We start from the raw sequence: 13650 nt of genomic DNA, 5'->3' as shown, positions 1-13650 counted from the left end.
TATTTCAAATGTCTTTGATATGTAAATTTTATGTTTACCCTGTATGAATTCCTATTAATCTTTATACCCTAAAGTCACTATTTAGCGTTGCAAGTCGCACAAGAAATAATTGCTTTCCAGACTTTGTTCCAAAGCACAAAATCTTATTATTATATAAAAAGCATTCAGTTACACGCCTTGATCTAAATACAATTTAGCGCAAAAGATTAATCATATACAAGGTACAGTCGATACATACGCTTGCGCTCTGGATCCAGATTTCCCGGCATCAAATGTGAAACCTCCGCCAACAGAAAGAAAAAGATGACTAACTACCAGATATAGAGTGCTTGCATTTATACCCTTACAGAGATAGGCAATACAATAGAACGAGTTGGCATAATCCCATTGGTTCTTCCTCCTGGTTCTTCTGTTACGATACAGTTCATAGGTCAGTTTGTATTGTAATAGTTCAGCCCTCCAACGGCTCTTTGTGTGCATATTCCCGCCGAAGAACAAGTCTAAACTGGCTAATAAACATTACATTACAGAGTACATTTCAATTCCTATTTCTCTATGATCCATAACTCGCAGACGCATGTTACAATTTCCTTGTTGATGGAACCGGAAATCTGCAAATAAACAGTGGTTTAGAATGGCACCAAACATGGTCTGCTTATCATGTTCTAAACCTTAGATACCAAATATATGTATTTCACAATAGACTTGATAACGTATAAAACCTTTAATATTAACCTTAATGCTAGGGAACCTTTTGTGTAAGTATGTAATGTGTCAGTGTGGGGATATTAAGAAAAGACGCTAGTATGCGTTGTGCGTATACGTGTTTGTGGCGTACACCATGTTACGTGCTTTGCTGGGTTGTTCATATTATATGTAGTAATGTACGTATTGTTTTTGTCAGGACTATTAACAGTGTTCTATTGCGTGGGAAACGCACGACGCTAAATAACAACATAGTGCCGTGTGGGGAATGCAAAATAGCACTGTGTAGCCATTTGCAAAATGGGGTTGTGTAGACATTCGCAAAACGACGTCGTGCAGATTTTAATTTTACAATTTAGGTCTCAGCCAACCATCCGGCTTCGACACTTTAGTGCATTGGTTCCCAAACTCAGTACTCAAGGCACCCTAACTGTCCAGGTTTTAAGGATATTCACGCTTAAGCACAGTTCACTTAATTAGTACTTAATTCAGTTTGATTATATCATCATCTGTACACAAGCATGGCTATCCTTAATACCTGAACTGTTGGGGTGCCTTGACGACAGAGTTTGGGAAACCGTGCCTTAGTGTTTACCTTTTTTTTGTTATAGATTTATTAGACTCATCCCTTTTTTTTCAAACAGGGTCATGGTATAAATGCATTTTGCTGCTTTTAATGTTGGTGATTATAATAATCTGAAAAAAAACAAAACAATATGCAGCTTTTACTCCTTTGAAATAAACAGAATAGCCATTATATTTTATTGAAAAGACAGCTGTTATGACTGCACAACCAACACTCCTAAATGACTTTCACATGTCTGTTCTCACGCATTTCACACACCTGCAGTGGACAGTAGAAGTGTTTCAGCTATTTTAATGAAATCATTTGTTCTATTTATACTTTCTTCCTACTTTTTTTAGAAACAGGGAATATTCTATATCTTTTAATTGGTACTTTGTATGGGGATGGAATTACCATGCATTGTGTTTATGTCCCTCAAACAGATAAAACTAGTCCACTTATCATTAGATACACACGCACACATATTATTGACTTTGTAACTGTGCCGAATAAGAGTATATGTGTGTGTGTGTATATATATATATATATATATATATATCTCTTAAAATAGTTAGTAGAATCATTCAAGGCTGTACCCTCTTACCCATTTTATATCTGCAGGGATCTACACCCACATGTTAATAAACAATTCTACCTCACCCCCTCGAATAGTTTGCACTCAAGTTTAGAATACTCTTATTTTGTTGAATATTTCCTCTTATAAAATCATCTCAATAGATTGGACAGATCACACTGGAGTTCTAGTTGGCTTTCTTATTATAGTACACAACACAAGATGCTAGAGAGAGAATGAGAATTTGTCCCAATTAAACTGAATATCTAAAATTAGAGACAAAATTCTGGATTTATGTGGATGTTTTATTCTCTCAAATCTAACCTATTTGGCCCAGGTTAGTGTATATGTTGTTTTTTCTTTTCTTCAGCTTAAGAGGAGAAAATCCATAGAAAAGAGTTGGAGTGATAAGAACATTACCTAAAATATCTACTCTAAATAAGCATCTAAAATAATAACACTCTAACAACTTCAGTTCCTGCAAAGAAAGCATTTTAAAGAGAGCTGAGAGATTCTGCGGTTGGAGAAATAAAGCTCATACTGGGGCTAATGTAGAGTTGGACCCCTTTGACAGTTGTAATATACTTGGCAAAACAAGTACAGTTTGCACAGCTTGCAAAGCTGGATGTACAGCAAGATGCATCCAGGTGTTGGGAACAGGATGCCGGCGCTCGGGATCCTGATGGTCAGAATCCCGACGCCGGCATCCCAAAAGATTTAGGATACTGAAACCCGTCGGTTAGTATCCTAGCCCTACCTTTAACCCTCCCTCACTGCAGCCTAAACCTACCCCCCCCGCAGCCTAAAACTATCCTACCCCCCTTAGTGTCTTGTCCTAACCCACCGCCCTAGTGCCTAACCCTCCCCCTAGTGCCTAACACCTAGCCCTCCCACTAACCCCACTACTTACACCGTCGGGATGCCGGTGCTGGGATTCTGACTGGTGTTGGGATTCCAGTGTCTGCATTCTATGCATCCCAACAACAAGGATTTAAACTACATCCCGCATCCAGTTATGCAACTGTAGCACTAATGCTCTATAAGGGTAGTATAAATTCATTAAAATAATTACAGACATCGATTGTCTTCCTCTTTAAAATTTCTAATTATAATCTGTTTTAGTGCTGCGGATCAATTGCAAATGGACCTCAGCCACAGTATAATAGCAATAGTATCTGTTGACTGTTCAAGACGCACTCAGCTAGCCTGAAGCAGCTGCAAATTAACATCTCTGTGCATATGTTGCACCACAATTTGATCACACTCAAGCCACACACCTCCTCACAGACACGTATGTGTTGTTTTTGGAGTCTGCATGGGTCATATTGTTGTATGTTGCCAACACTTGTGCATCCTCTCCATTCTCTATTCCACCTCTCCAACTGTAGTGAGATGTAAGTACAAAGTGTGTTTGAATCTAGTTAGGCAAAAATATGCATTTGCACCAACCTAAATAAATATATATATCCCAGATGATCAGCACGCCTAAGACCTTCTTGCCAGGGTGCTAGAACCAAACAGCATACAAAGTTCTAAAGATGAACGGCATTCCGTGGACTTATGACAGAGCAAATAAAAAATACAATCAAATAGCCATCTTAGTTCTCCAACGTTTTGGGTATTTATTACCCTTGAAAACGGGAAATAAAGACCTGAAACGTTGGAGAATTAAGATGTCTATTTGATTCTATTTTGTTTGCTCTGTCATAAGTCCACGGAATGCCGTTCATCTTTAGAACTTATATATAGATATATATATAGATATAAATATATTGGTTTTTAGAAAATACTGGACAAGATATATATATATATATATATATATATATATACAGTGTACATATACAGTGCATCCGGAAAGTATTCACAGCGTGTCACTTTTTCCACATTTTATGTTACAGCCTTATTCCAAAATGGAATAAATTAATTTTTCTCCTCAAAATTCTACACACACTACCCCATAATGACAATGTGTAAATAGTTTTTTTTTTTGTTGCAAATTTAATAAAAAAAAAAAACCTAAGCGATCACATGTACATAAGTGTTCACAGACTTTGCTCAATACTTTGTTGATGCTCTTTTGGCAGCAATTACAGCCTCAAGTATTTTTTAATATGATTCCACAAGCTTGGCACACCTATCTTTTGGCATTTTCGCCCATTACTCTTTGCAACACCTCTAAAGCTCCATCAGGTTGGATGGGAAGCGTCGATGCACAGCCATTTTCAGATCTCTCCAGAGATGTTCAATTGGATTCAAATCTGGGCTCTGGCTGGGCCACTCAAGGACATTCACAGAGTTGTCTTGAAGCCACTCCTTTGATATCTTGGCTGTGTGCTTAGGGTCATTGTCCTGCTGAAAGCTTAACTATCTCCCCAGTCTGAGGTCAAGAGCGCTCTGGAGCAGGTTTTCATCCAGGATATGTCTGTACATTGCTGCATTCATCTTTCCCTCTATCCTGACTAGTCTCCCAGTTCCTGCTGCTGCAAAACATCCCCACAGCATGATGCTGCCACCAACATTCTTCACTGTAAGTATGGTATTGGCCTGGTGATGAGCGGTGCCTGGTTTCCTCCAAAGAGAATGCCCGACATTCACGCCAAAGAGTTCAATCTTTGTCTCTCATGGTCTGAGAGTCCTCCAGGTGCATTTTGGCAAACTCCAGGCGGGCTGCCATGTGCTTTTTACTAAGGAGTGGCTTCCGTCTGGCCACTTTACCATACAGGCCTGATTGGTGGATTGCTGCAGAGATGGTTGTCCTTCTGGAAGGTTCTCCTCTCTCCACAGAGGAATGCTGTAGCTCTGACCGAGTGACCATCGGGTTCTTGGTTACCTCCCTGACTAGGGCCCTTCTCCCCCGATCGCTCAGTTTAGACGGACGGCCAACTCTAGGAAGAGTCCTGGTGGTTCCGAACTTCTTCCATTTACGGATGATGGAGGCCACTGTGCTCATTGGGACCTTCAAAGCAGCAGATATATTTCTGTACCCTTCCCCAGATTTGTGCCTCGAGACCATCCTGTCTCGGAGGTCTGCAGACAATTCCTTGGACGTCATGCTTGGTTTGAGCTCTGACTTAAATTGTCAAGTGTAAGACCTTATATAGACAGGTGTATGCCTTTCAAAATCATGTACAATTAACTGAATTTACCACAGGTGGACTCCAATTAAGCTGTAGGAACATCTCAAGGATGATCAGTGGAAACAGGATGCACTTGAGCTCAATTTTGAGCTTAATGGCAAAGGCTGTGAATACTTATGTACATGTGATTTCTTAGTGGTTTTTTTTTTTAATTAAATTTGCAAAAATCTAAAAAAACTTTTTACACGTCATTACGGGGTATTGTGTGTAGAATTTTGAGGACAAAAAAGATTTTTTTCTATTTTGAAATAAGGCTGTAACATAACAAAATGTGGAAAAAGTGACGCGCTATGAATACTTTCCGGATGCACTGTATATATATATATATATATATATATATATGTGTGTATATATATATATGTATATATATATATATATATATATATATATATAAAAAAAAAATTTGTTTTTAGAAATTACTGGACAAGCCCAATCATGTAAAAAGTTTGATGAAATAAATTGTAGGCTTATATAGAACATTTCTGGACAGATTTTTTTGTAATTCACTAAATAATTATTAGAATGCTTTTAAAGAAGAAATTAAATAAATCCTTACCAGTAAAAATTGTTCTTAAAAATAAGACCAGATAAATTCAATATTTATTATACAGTATGATCATTACCCCTTATCTGGCATTTTATGAAAAAATTTTAAAGCAAGGATTGGTCCCAAAATAAGTTAAATCCTCCCATATTTCTATACCTTCCAAACCTGATATCAACCTAATAAACTGGGCATATAACAGTCTAGTACTAATGTAGCTAATTTGAATGTATATTTAATACATTATATGCCATTCATACAGCTGTCTGCTACATCTGTAGCTGTTAAAAATGACAAACATTTTGCAAGAATTTTTAGGAATACTGTCACAAAATTTGTTTCGAATTTTACAAATCTTACCGTTATCGTCCATAATGTCAGACATTTTACTTTATCATGGAAAATATATTAAACTAGAATGTATCTTTTTAAAGTTGAATATTCAAAAGTAATTTGATATGGTTGACTGGCCATATATGGAAAATATGCTGGGAAAATGTGATCTAGAAGGCCTAATCTTAAAATATAGTTACATCATGACATATAATTTCACAGCCAGTATGTGATTGGGTCCCAATATGTTGACCGTGATATAAGGAGAGGGGTTAGACAAGACTGACAATTATAACACCATTTGCTCTTTGTGTATTTAAAAAATCATCATAATATCTTCTGTATACAAGTCGCTAATCTTGTATACAGATCATTCATTTCTATGTTTATCAAACCCTACACTCAATTTTGTTAATTAGGTATGCTAAAACTTCCTACTATATTTAATACAATTAATACAATACATTTTTATGATAAATAAATGCAGATTCCAGTTCATAAACTGCTGTGTTATTTCGTAGTCTTAGCATTCATACTGTAGTTTTAATGGCTTTTACAACTTTTACTGGAAACTATACATTTACCAAAGTAAGAAAAAATGTGACAAGGAAATGCTTACTTCTCTTCTATAATTAAATATAAATACAATACATATAACAAATATATAACTAAATATTTGGTGGCAATACAGGTAAGCATTGGGTATCTGTAGAAACTCATAACTTAAACTGGTTTCCAATTTATCACAATTTTTGGCTTAATTATAAGATTACAGCCTAATAGCTTTAATGTAATTTCATTCCACCTTATTTATAACATATACTGTATGTGATGCATGCAAATGAAAATACCAACAAATGATAGATTATAATTATCTGCTGATCTACATCAACACGGTACCAACACCTATTAGCAATGAACTCTAAATAGCTAAAATATAAAGTGGAATATGAAATGCATTTTGCAGATACAGTTTACTTTCATTTAAGCAAAGAAGTTTGAACTAGTCTATATCAAAATCCACTTATAACTTCCAAAAGTAATAAGTAATAGTAATTGGTCATTGAATGTTTTTTGTTTTTTAATAAACTTTTGTCATACACAAACTCACTTAACGATGTGTGAGACATAGTAATTGCAATTAGGCCAACATCTTTCAATTATACTGTACAGTGCTTAAAACAATGTAGGTAAATGTTTTATAAACCTCTTTTAAAACAAACTGGATTTGAAGATTCTACACTGAATATATTATCCTGTACTTCAGCACTTTATACTCTATTCAGAAATAAATCAACTTCTTTTATTTTGGACACGGGGGGGGTTAGAATCTACTTCGCTTCCAGATTGACAAAACTGAAATAATTGTGACATGCAGGTGTTACTTACATCAACAAGGTCTGTTTATTGTAAAGTTTTATGACTACATCAGAAAGCGACATTTTAAAAACTCGGCGACTGTCTACAAAATCCCATGGTTCTCATTTGTAGTTTAGTTATGAAATGTATTATTTTCCTATTAAAATTATTATTTCCTTCAAAACTTTATACTTAATGTAACATTTATAAAAAAAAGTTTTCGTTAATCTGTTTTTGTTAAGCATCAGCAGTGCAATATAAAATAAGTAGTTCCCAAGTAAACTAATAAAATATTGTAAACAAACTTGAGTGGGGATATACTAGGACATAAAAAAGGGAAGACAGTAGGATAGGAGCAGGGATAAGAGGGTGTTGCGTAACTGTGGCATACTGTTTGTATTTATCTTAAGCCTTGAAGCCTAGCCAGTAAATACAGTATTTGGGAGCAATCCAAATTTATTTTAATGGACCCGTATATTTTTTATTGATTGTGTGTGTGTATATATATATATATATAGAGAGAGAGAGAGAGAGACTCACGCAAAGATAGAAAAGGGCGCTCCAAAAAATTATTTAGTTACAAATTGGACCATCCTACAGACACCCAGATGGGCAACTGTGCTGCTCTTATATGATAGTATAGTATTACTGATATAATAACATTTGGTGTTTACATTTAGTGTAATATAAGATTTTTTATACATATATATATATTCAAATAGTATTAAAAAACAGTATGTGTACATGTATGAGATATATATTTACTGTGTGTGTATGTATATATTGCTGCAGTCACACCAAACAGCCCTTCTCGGCGTGCCAGGTCCTTTGTGACTCGGCTTATGTTGAAAGTCTTTTTTAATCGATAGTGTGTCTTAGGTACAATGCAATGGGACAAGACTACTTCACGAGACTGCACTGATTATGTGACTCTTCTTTATCTATGTGCGACTGTGTCTGAATCTGTAAATTAATTGCTACAATGCAGCGGCTGTGGCTTTTTTCTTACTCCAAATTCCGTTGTACAGATTCAGACTCATTCGCTCACAGATATACAAGTGTCACATCATATTAATCAATGCAGTCTTGAGAAGCGGTTTTGTCTCACCGTGTTGTGACTAAGATGCACATTCCGGCGAGAAAGTCGCTCAGGACGCAAGTTGAGTAGCACAGGACCTGCTGTACCATAAACTCCTACTTTCTAGATACTTTATAGACCAGGTCACAGAACCATTAACAAGCTAAATAAAAGACCCTTTGGTAGGTAAACTGGCTGTTTGCCCAACTGCAGATTAAAAATTCACTCCAAAAACTCACCTTTTACACTTCTCTGTTTAGTTTCAATAATCCTGCTCTGCAAATCTAATTTCTGCTTTGCTTACTCTGTCCTCTGCCACCTAGCTCCTCCCATTAGCTGGTGCTAGCTGCTGCTCCTATACAAACACTACCACCTTGATCTGTAAACAGAATGCATACCTCCTAACATTTAGACATGTGACTTTGAGAGCAAGTAAGACCCACTTACTACACCCAGGCCCCACCCACTTTGGTAAAGTCTCCACCTATTTTTGTCTAAACTAAATTGGCACTGCCCAGCCAAACATAGCTGGTACTATATGACAAAGTGCTTTGGTTGAAGCCTCGGTTAACCTGTCGAGACTTGTGACCCCAACGATTATGATTTTGCATTGCGTGCCTTTGGCTGTGTTGTGCTTAGTATATGAGTGCCACTGATTGTTTAGTGTGGTCTTTTTTAATAGTAGTGACCTTTTGTGCTTTTTTATTTACTTACATACTGTAAGTCTATGTATGTATTATTTCATTAGTCTCTGTTCTTCTGAAACCAGAGACTGGTGGATTCATTTCTTACAATAAACATGGACTCTTACTTGTAAAATAAGAATTAGTCTATTTGTGGATGTTTTACAGAGGCAGAATTTAATAGTGGAGCATCAATGCCATACACCCTCCTCAGTGCTACTTCTTCACATTGCCACATACAGCTATTCAGCTGGAATCCTGTTTTGATTAGGCCAGTTAGTTTATGTGTAGGATTCTCTGGAAATGTAAACAGCGGCTTGGAAATATGTGTTTTGTTTTTACATTTAAATAGAATGTTAAAGGGCTATAACTTGGACATGATATTGTTATTCTCTGGATACATAATATTAAGAATTCATGGAAACAGACTGACACATTGTATTTGCCTAGTGAACATAGTTTAGTTAAATTTAATTCCACATAAATCTGATTGGTCACATACAGCAAAGCCATATTATTATCAATGCACATAATGTCTGAACATGCACTAATTTAGGCAACAGTACAGTATATCCAGCACAAAACAGAGTGGATAGAACGTATGTACATGCACTAGAATTTTCTACAAATACATTAACATTCTTAGTAATAGTTATTCACAATCATTTTATTGAGGTAAACAGTGAATTTGTTCAAATATTGGACGTAATATCCAGAGAGTTCACAATACACTACTTAGCCAAAAGTATGTGGACATCTCCTCCAATTAGTTGCGTTAAGCCATTTTAGCCACAGTCATTGTTAAATGGTTCATGGAATCAAGCATACAGCCAATATCTTTAGTCAAACGTGACTGTCTTAGCCTAAGTTACCATCTCTGCGCCCTCTGTGCCGTTACTGGTCGTTGCTGGCATTCCTGACACCAGTAAATTATAAAAACAAGAGGTTAGGCGCTAATGAATATAAAGAAGATATATGTATATATCTATATTCTTGCAGTCAAATGACCAAAAATATTTTTAATAGCAGCAAAATGACATGTGTGCATGTGAATACACACCTACACCATCACATATGGTGTAACAAAGACATTCAAAGAAAAAAAAGTCTATTTGCACTGATAAGACACCATTAATCTATAATTTAAAAATAGAATAATCAGGGGGTCTGATGTTCACTAAAAAATATATATATATTTATTGATATATTCTATATGCAATGTATATTTATTCAGGCTAGAATCTAGCTAGCTCTGTAGCCATGTTGTAAACATTTATATTTGAACATGTAACACATACATATGTACCAACAAATACTGCATATAAAAATACATAAAACCAATTAAACAACAATAATGATCACAATAACTCCATTGAGATCTCCAAATCTAGTCTATTGAGGACACTGTGCTTTTAAAAAGGACTCAGTCCATATATTAAAAAGATATCGCTCCTGGTTTTAAGCCACAAATAAAATGCTTGTATAGTCACCACTCTCTACTAATGTTAGTAGTCAGCACTCAGCATACTGTGCGGCAATAAGCAGTCCTGAATATCCCGTGCTGTAAAGAGAGGTGCAGTGGCTGCGGTTGCACGCCGCCTGTATATCCAACTGCGGGAGTCCGCCTGGGCCACAGATGCTGACGCTAGAAGTGGACGTCAGTAGCCTCTATATTCCAGATGGTATGGAGGATTCCCCAAGTGGACGGCAACAACAACAAAAAATATTAATGGAAACCAGTCCCAGCGATGGCAAAGGAGCAAATGCACTAAGATAACGATTGTCCAGTCGTGCATTCACAAAGGGCTTTGGATCCTCTAACCGGTTTTGCTCCTGTATAGAGGGAACTTTTTCAAAGAGTGACTCCTGGCACCAGCACTGTAACTACTTCTGCGTGCCTGGTGTTTACATTCCTGTCATTTACTGCAGTGGGGGAGCATGAGTGCGGCCATCTTGGTTTTGACAAGAACTACAATCTGCCAACTGGATTCCTGCAGCTGCGCTCACATGACCTGCTCAGCCAATAGGCACTGGGAGCACCCTATTAAAACCAGCTCATTACCAGAACAACTCCTGAGAACAGTCTCCTGACTTCCAGCTCTGTTCCAGTTTCTGCATCTGACTTAGAGGTGAAAAGTGCCGTTTGGAGAAAAGTTTCCACGGATTTGGACTTTCCGCCTGTTTTCAAAGTATCTCCATATTCAATTCCAGGATGATTTTGCGTAAGCGAAAAGTCAATGTATTGTAATACAGTAGGCGGAAAGTATCTCCTATGAATAGCAGGAGAAAAAAAGTGCAAAAGCGTTATTTTGTGGTGCAAACGTGGAGAAATGAGAACCCTAGAGACAGCCCCCCAAAGGACAAATCAACAAAAAAAATACCTCAGAACACCCCAAAAAGTACTTTTGTTTTGGGGGCAAAAAAGTAAAAAGTGGTGGGACAACTATAAAAGATAGTGAAATACACTTCTTGGGGTGCTGTAAGGAGGGGCCAAGTGTTTTTCGGATTGCAGGTGCATGTATGAGGGTTGTTTTTCACGTTTTTTAAAAAGTTCACTTTAGAGACATAAAAATATTCTAGCACCCATTTTCAAGTACCCCAAATTTGACTGGACTACTTATTTTCACCAAAATATACTGCTTTATGCCATTCTACGCCACTTTTGTTAAGACGCTAATAAGAAGAAATTTAAACTACTTACTTACCCCAAACACTTTTGTTAGAGCTATTAGTACACATCTACATTAATTCCCTATGTTAGTGCATTTTTTTGGGGGGTACAGACTGATTTCCCCACTTCTGACAGGGCTGTTCTGCACTTTGCAACCATTCCAGCAGGTGTCCCACTAAACGCTGGTGCATCCATCTATCAGTACTGTGCAGCACTCCAGTAGCATCATCTCCTGTAGGGTGACACCGTCACTACAGGCACTTCGCTGTGGTCATTTACTGCCTGTGTCTGCTTACTAGAGATCCGAGTACAACATCATCAAGAGACTATACCTGTCATGTTTCTGGCACTCTATCCGGGATCGGTATGAATACTGCTGACGGTCTTTTGGCGTCGGGATTTGAACCGCCGGACATAAGTTCGGCGGTTCAAATCCCGATGCCAGAAGACCGTCAGCAGTGAAAATCCCAACAGGTAAAAAAGGTAAGTATAACTAACCCTCTCCTCCCCTAACCCTAACCCTGCCTTAAGGTTTCCTAACCATAACCTCCCCCCCTAGTGCCTAACCCTAACCCTCCACGTAAGTGCCTAAACCTAACCCCCCACCGTCCCCGCAGCCTAAACCTAAGTCTCCCGAGGGGGGAGGTGCCTAACCTTATCCTCCCCCCGGGGGCGCCTAACCCCTCCTTACCCTAGCCTAACCCTCCCGGGGGGCTGCCTAACCCTAACCTCCCCCCAGGGTTGCCTAACCCTCTCAGGGGGGGTGCCTATCCCTAAGTCCCCCCCGGGAGCCCCTAACCTAACCCTCCCCCCCGCGGCTGTCCGCGCCCGCCGCCCGTCTTACCTTTGTTTGGTATGTCAGACGTCAGGCTCCCGGCATAGGGATAATGATAGGCGTCGGGATTTCGACGCCTATCATTAGACCCCTGCTGGGATTGCACAGTCGGGAAGGCGGCGGTCGGCATTTCGACCATCGGCTTCCTGATTGCATCCCCTCTATCCAGTATTTTCCTAAACAGTATATTATATCTATTTGTTCACAATCACCCATATATACAGTATCTTTCTAGCAGTGGTCTGATGAGTAGGAGTTTTATCAAGGCCTCAAGCTTCCACTACTCTCTTACATACAAAGCTAGTCCCAATGGCCCTGATTCAAATCGATAAAACCCCAGTGTCGTGACAGTGACTTTCAATGTGGCACTGTCATAGGATGCCACCTTTCCAACAAGTCAGTATGACAAATTTCTGTGTATGACTCAGGGCCGGCCATACCATTATGCCAGAACGTGGCTGCTAAGAGTGCCACACTGAGGGGGTGCCGCTGTAAAGATTGGCAGCTGGCACTGCAATGGAGCATCTGGTCCCGGTGCCGCACAGAGCGGCGGCGTGGATTGACCAGCAGCCATGGTGAGACAGCGGCAGCATTTTGAATTTGGTGCTGGCCGTGAGGTAATCACGACCCGCGGCCCGACAGCCAATCAGGAGCAGCTACGCAGTCCTGTGCACCCTGTACTTCGCCTTCTGTCACGGTGCCTGGTGCACTTAACCAGTCACACAGTCCCCAGCCTGGTGCCTCTCTATACTCCACCTTCTGTCACACAGCCTGTTGCCCCGGCCAACAACACAGTGGGGTTGAGAGCCATGTGTCCATGATGCCTGGTACACTCTGCGTCCTGGTGGGGGCCACAGTGGAAAAGGTCCAGGAGATAGACAAGGTGGGTGCAGGGCTAATAGTAATAACACTATCCTCTGTCTCTTCATTTAATTCTCCTTTATTCCGGGGTAACATTCCGAGTGCCTGCTGTCTGTTTTACCTCTCTTCATTGTGCCTCATATTTCTTCATAGTATTCCTCTCCTTTCTTCACAGTGCCCCTGTCCTCTCTTCATTCTCCGGCCCTGGTATTACTACTCAATCTTTTATTGTAGTATGCATTCAGAGGTGTAACTTATTGTATGTCTCAATTGTGATGGGGCTCTCTGCGTACCATCATGATTTA

At 38.8% G+C, this 13650-nt stretch overlaps 1 protein-coding gene and 1 long non-coding RNA gene across 3 annotated transcripts in view; one reads left to right on the top strand and one right to left on the bottom strand.

Moving 5' to 3' along the window:
* LOC148521377 (uncharacterized) overlaps nucleotides 1–8618 on the bottom strand; it is a 30881-nt gene extending 22263 nt beyond the window's left edge. Inside the window, exon 1 of the long non-coding RNA XR_015878836.1 lies at nucleotides 8535–8618. This is a non-coding gene — a long non-coding RNA (uncharacterized LOC148521377). The remainder of the gene's footprint in view (nucleotides 1–8534) is intronic.
* Nucleotides 1–13650, top strand: part of SCFD2 (sec1 family domain containing 2) — a 610440-nt gene that overhangs the window by 284522 nt on the left and 312268 nt on the right. The gene's annotated exons all lie outside the window — the stretch shown is intronic.

Source organism: Taudactylus pleione, unplaced genomic scaffold (genome assembly GCF_031769625.1).
Source record: "Taudactylus pleione unplaced genomic scaffold, aTauple2 ptg000169l, whole genome shotgun sequence".
NCBI classification, from domain to species: Eukaryota; Metazoa; Chordata; class Amphibia; order Anura; family Myobatrachidae; genus Taudactylus; species Taudactylus pleione.
Note: the sequence above shows the minus strand (reverse complement) of the source record. Positions and strands in the feature narration are given on the sequence as shown.